Below are 6,000 nucleotides of genomic sequence, written 5' to 3'. Positions count from 1 at the left end.
AGACATGAAGCAAATGTCCAAATGTCCTGGTTTTTTGGACATGGGAGGGTACCTTAGTCATACAAATAAATAAGGTCTTATGCATAGTGCCATATCAAATGCTTCAATGAAATCAAGAAAGATTCCAGTGATACATTCCATTTTCTATACAAGTCTACTACCTTGAAATGGCATTTTGAGGGTTATCAAATCGTCAAGAGGCTATGATGAAAGATTTTGTTCCTAGTCCATCCTGGAACTTCAACTATTTTTTGAGAGCAATCCCAGAAATCTGAGGAAAATAGCCATACTTTTTGAAACAGTTACACTATTATTGCATTTTTTTCCAACCAGTTCAATTCCTTCTAGTCAAGGTTTCAATCAGCAGTTTTGAACGATTGGCCAAAGGCTAAGCTGAGGCACCCCTTCCTGAACACTATTGGTGAAAGATGAAGAGGAATTGTGTATCTTTTCCAGAAAAAGGTTTCCCGAACACTGATATGGTTTGTGTTCCCGAGTTACTGCTTGCCATTGCAAGGATACATGAACGGGTAGATGAATACCAGAAGCGGGCTCCGAACTCAGCAGAAGAATTACAGACTGCAAGTGTATTCATCCTGCAGTAGCTGCTGGCTGAGAAGCTGTTCCTGGCAGGCTGGCTTGCTTATCCTTTTGCAGTCATATGTTACTGAAATAGACTTTGAAAAGGGGGGACTGTCTGGCCACTGGGAGCCAGTGTTGCCCATGTGATTTGTGGGTGAATCTCTGTGTGTGTGTGTGTCTCTCTTTCTTCATCTCTACCTTGTTTAAATCAATTCAGTGGATTATTATCTAATTACATTGGCAAGAGTACTAATAGACAGTGAACCTTCAGGCTAAGACTGTTCTCCCACTACAAGAAGAAAATTTGTTGTTCTTTCAGGTTTCAGTTAGTGTATGGCCGCATTGTATTTTGTCACATTACTGATATGGCAGCCACTTATCAAGACACTCAGACTACTCATCTGGATGAGGACCAGACCAGACCCAAACCTTGAAGGCAGGGGACAGGCCAGTGATGTATCATGCCATCTCAACAGCAGAATTACTTCCAGCACCAGAGACCTGAATGTTTTCCATGCCTACAGCATCTCATGAGTTTGAACTAATGGTGCAAATGATGCAGAACCCTCAGAGGCTCAGATGCGTGTGCATGTCTAATGGAGTGCTATCTAGAAAGATACAGGTCATTGTGAGCCATATTGATAAAGGGACAATGCCATTGAGGGTACAGACATGCTAGGGGTGCACTGGGGTAGAGTAAGTGCTCACCCTTGATGCAAGATTTGAGTGCCTCAAGAAAAACGCAGATGATGAAAAGGCCATTGATGCTCTTTTCTCCTCACCTTGGTCCTTTCTTATTTCAACATTCGCACATAAGTAAAGAAAATACTTTTTAGCAAAAGAAGAGGGAGGGGTGTGAGAAATATCTGCTACTGCTGTAAATCTGAAAACAGAGAATAAAATAGCATATATGTGTAGACAGTAGACTGCAAATGATCAAGAACGTGAATATGAATGAAGGTACAGCATGAGGGAGGCCCATGAGTCGGGGCTGAAATCAGAGATGAAATGATGTGAGAATGAGGCACCTATTTATATAGGTCCTCGTGAGCAGGTTGGCCAGGTCCTACTAGCAGACTTGGACAAAAATCCATAAAATGCTGAAAAAGGCTAAAAAAAGGCACCTAAAAATGGTGTAAAAATAGCAGATAAAATATGTAGTGTAGGGCCTCATAAATGGGCTAGATACAAGCATGTAAGGAGTCCATCTGGGGATGAAAAATATTTCCAACACCTCCTCTTTGGCACTAGATGGGCAGACCAACGTCGGCACGCTGAAGTAAGACCTCCAAAGAAGCACGAGGGAGCGGTTTGGTGAAGAGGTTTGCAAGGTTGACCTTGGTAGAACAATACACACCAAGCGAATAAGATTAAGTTCAATCCAATCTCGAACAAAATGATAATGTACTTCAATATGTTTGGATTAGCCACAAATCACTGGATTCTATGCCAAAGCAATAGCAATCTAGGAGTTCAAGAAAATTGTGACAGGAGAATCTTGTGCACGGCATAAATGTTCCAGAATCTGATGAATCCGCAAAGCTTAGTGTTGTGGTGGATGGAAGGTAGAACTTATACTTAGCTTCAATAGAAGATATAGCAATAGTCCTCTATTTCTGAGACTTCCAAGAAACCATTCTAGTTCCAAGCAGAAAACAATATCCAAAAGTAGATCGTTGAGAATCAACACAACTAACCCAATCGACATCCATGAATCCCACCAAATTAGAACCATTGGAATAAGTGATACCATAATTGGATGTGCCACGAAGATAGTGAAGAACCCACAAAGCAGCTTGCCAGTGAGACCATCGAGCTGTAGAGGAGAACTGATTGAGAATACTCAAGGCATAGGAGATATTTTTAAGTGTTATTGAGGTAGAGCAATGAACCAACCAATTGTTGGTGCTCAGTAGAATCAACCAAAAGAGAATCATCGTCCTTTGAAAGCTTGGAACTAGGATCCATGGGACAAGAGAGTGAAGTACCATCAGTCAAACCATAAAGGGAAAGCAATTTGTGCACACATACTTCTCTTAAGAAATAAAATTGCGATCATCGTGCTACCACACTTCAAGACCAAGAAAGTAATGAAGTAATCCAAGATCAATCATCTCAAACTATTGTGAAAGCTAAGATTGAACATGAGTGACCAACTAAGAAGCAGATCTTGTAAGGATGAAATCATCCACATATAGAACAATGACACAAATATCACCATTAAAGAGAAAGACATAAAGGTTTAAATCTGGATAAGCTCTCTTAAAGCCAAGGGGAATCAAGAAGGCATCAATCTTCTGATACCAAGCATAGGGTGCTTGTTTGAGACCATATAGAGACTTTCGCAAAAATAAATAAACATGATATGTGTGTCCTTGCATCTCCAATCTTGGAGGTTGCTCAACATATACTTCATCCTCTAAATCTCTATTAAAAAAAGAAGATTTAACATCCATATGAGAGAGAGGCCATCCAAAATGAGTAGCAAGGCTAAAACAATCCGAAAGGTGGTATACTTGGTGGGAGGTGCAAACATCTCATGCTTTGTACTTATCCAAAGCACCATCAGAATGAAACTTGACTTTGAAAATCCATTTGACACTAATGACCTTCTGATGTAATGGACGTAACTAACTCCTAAGTTTTGTTTCGCTCGATAGAAGACATCTTGGCTTCTATAGCCTATCGCCACTACGGCAAAGCAAGGGCCTCCTCGGGAGTCTTGGGCTGATCAATATCCTATAAGGTACTCATAAGAGCATAATTCATTGTATGACTGGAAGAAGCAAGCTGAGAAGATCTTCGAGGTTCAGAAGATGACATAGATGCCTTAGAATGCAACTGGCTATCAAAAAGGCCAGTGTCTTGTAATAATTTCTAGACTTACTAGGGTGGACTAGACCTCCTCTCAAATCTGAAAGAAGAAGATACTGTTGCAGAAGTGGATGCATCCAGGACAACAGTGGATGGAGAAGAAGTAGCCAAATGAGAAGATAATGGAGAGGTTGCAGATACTGATGGAGAAGATGCAGGAGGCAATCCAGCTCTATGTAAGGGCTTGGACATAGCAGATATAGGGGTTGAAACAGAGGGTACATTGGGCTAGACACCGGAGTCACTGTTGCGGGTGAAGAAGCTTGGTGTGGTAGATGAGAAAGATCTCCAATATCAATTGGAAATGGATCCAAATTTGCTCAAAAGAGGTCATGGAATAAGAATCAAGTCCAAATAATGTCTCATCGAACCGGGCATCTCGAGATATGATAATATCCTCCACATCTAGATCTCAAAATTGGTATCCTTTGGATCTCAAGCTATAGCCAGTGAAAATTATCCTCTTGGACTTAGGGGCAAGTGTACTTCACTTCTTATCTAGGACATGTACAAAAGCAACACAACCAAAGACATGAAGATGTGATACAGATGGCTTATGTCCAGAAAATGCCTCCTTCAGTGTCAACCCATCAACTGCCTTCGTGAGCAAGGGGTTTATGAGATAAACAGAAGTAGCGACATCTTCTCCCCAAAATGTGGGGGGAAGATCACAATGATGCAATAGAAGTAGCGACATCTTCTCCCCAAAATGTGGGGGGAAGATCTTGCCATCTCCTTCACGGTCTGATTTTTCCTGTCAGCTACTCCATTCTGCTGAGGAGTATAAAGAATTGTTGTTTGCCATTGAATACCTTTCAATGCAAGAAACTCATTAAAGGGTACAAACTCACCACCACTGTCAGTCCGCAAAAACTGTAGAGTGAGATTGATTCTCAACCATGGCTATCCAAGTCCTAAAATTGACAAAAGCATCAAACTTTTTGAGTACAATTTTGATGCCAAAAATTGTACACGTACTTTTTGAGTACAATCATCCACCAAAAGCATGAAGTACGTAGCCCCTCCAAGGGACAACCTCCATAGGTCCAGCCAAGTCTGCATGTATGAGCTCTAGCTTTCGATGTGTAGCCTCCTTCGGAAAAGCATCTATGTGATGTTTTCCCATCATGCAAGACGAGCATATATGTGGTAGTTATCAAAGCTTAGGTTAACCAAAAACCAATTGTTGGGAAGAAATATTCTGCAAAGCAAAAATAGGTACATGACCAAAGCATGAATGCCACAAAGAAGTCTCATCTATAGAGACTAAGGCATGAGAAGGAGAGAATAACTGATGGATATGAGGGTCAAATGAGGGAATCTGTGAGGAGAAAGTGGCGATTTTGTAGAGGCCTCCATCATGAACTTAGTTGGCCACAACCGAGATTTTCTTTTTGTCAATGACCTCAACCAACTCATCATCAAAATAAACACCATGTCCTTTACGAGCAGCCATGTGAACTGAAAACAAGTTCTTTGAAAGTCGAGGCATATGTAAAACTTCATGAAGATAGTAGAGGAACCAAGAGAAACATTACCAATACCAAGAACGGGTAAGGGAGAGTCATCTCCAAAGAGAGTAATTGGTAATCCTCCAAAATATGAGAATGTTTGGTCATATAGACGGAAGTATCGATGTCACTGACCCACTCAACCTCTTGTTGATGTGTCACTAAACTTTTTGGAAGAACTTATATCTATGATCACGATGAAAGTATCATGTGGAGAGGTAGGGGGAGAATCTATAATAACTACCATGTATGCTGCCCTTGTCCTTCACCTTTTCCTTGCCTTTGTTCTTATCAGAATCCTTGTTAGCACCCTAAATTCTATCTTTGGATTTTTATTTGGCTTTGGCTACTCGAGAACTGTCACGTCAAGCAAAGCACCGTTCCTCCGAATGGCTTGAGCTGCCATAAAAAGAACACTCCAAGGTTTTGTTACCTTTGGCCTCTGTAGCATCCTTCTTGCTCTTGCCTTGGGTAGCTTTGTTCTTGTTGTTGTTGTTGCCTTGTTGTCCTCCTTTGTTCTTGCCCTTATCTTGGGCAACAAAAGCAGATTCCGGCTTTCCTTTGCCTCTCATCAAACACTTGTCATGTAGATAACTCACAACTTCTTCAAAAATGGAAGAGGCTAGTGAAAGTAAATACGATCTTTGAAGGAATCAAAAGAGGGAGGCAATTGAATCAAAAGAGGGAGGCAATTTACCAAGTAGCTTGTGGATCGGGTTGTTGATTGCACTCCCATATTCTTCAAGTTGTCACTTGATGCAAGTAAAGTCCCCAATCTTATTAGTGATATTTTTAGATTCACTAATGGAAATCTTCTTAAGATTCGCCTCCAACTTGGCAATCTTCACGAAAGAAATAGCACCAAACTTCCTCTGAATCTCAAGCCACATCTATTGGGCATTACTCCTCGTAGAAATAAATTGTGCTTGTATGGCAGGAGTCATGCAATGAATGATGATGAGGCATGCATGAGCATCCAAAACTCCCCAAAAATATGGATCCACCAAAGCAGGTGTCATGTCCTACAAGCTGA

Source organism: Cibotium barometz, chromosome 8 (assembly GCF_041138505.1).
Source record: "Cibotium barometz isolate CiBa-2024 chromosome 8, ASM4113850v1, whole genome shotgun sequence".
Classification (NCBI taxonomy): Eukaryota; Viridiplantae; Streptophyta; class Polypodiopsida; order Cyatheales; family Cibotiaceae; genus Cibotium; species Cibotium barometz.
This window is presented reverse-complemented; position numbering follows the sequence as displayed.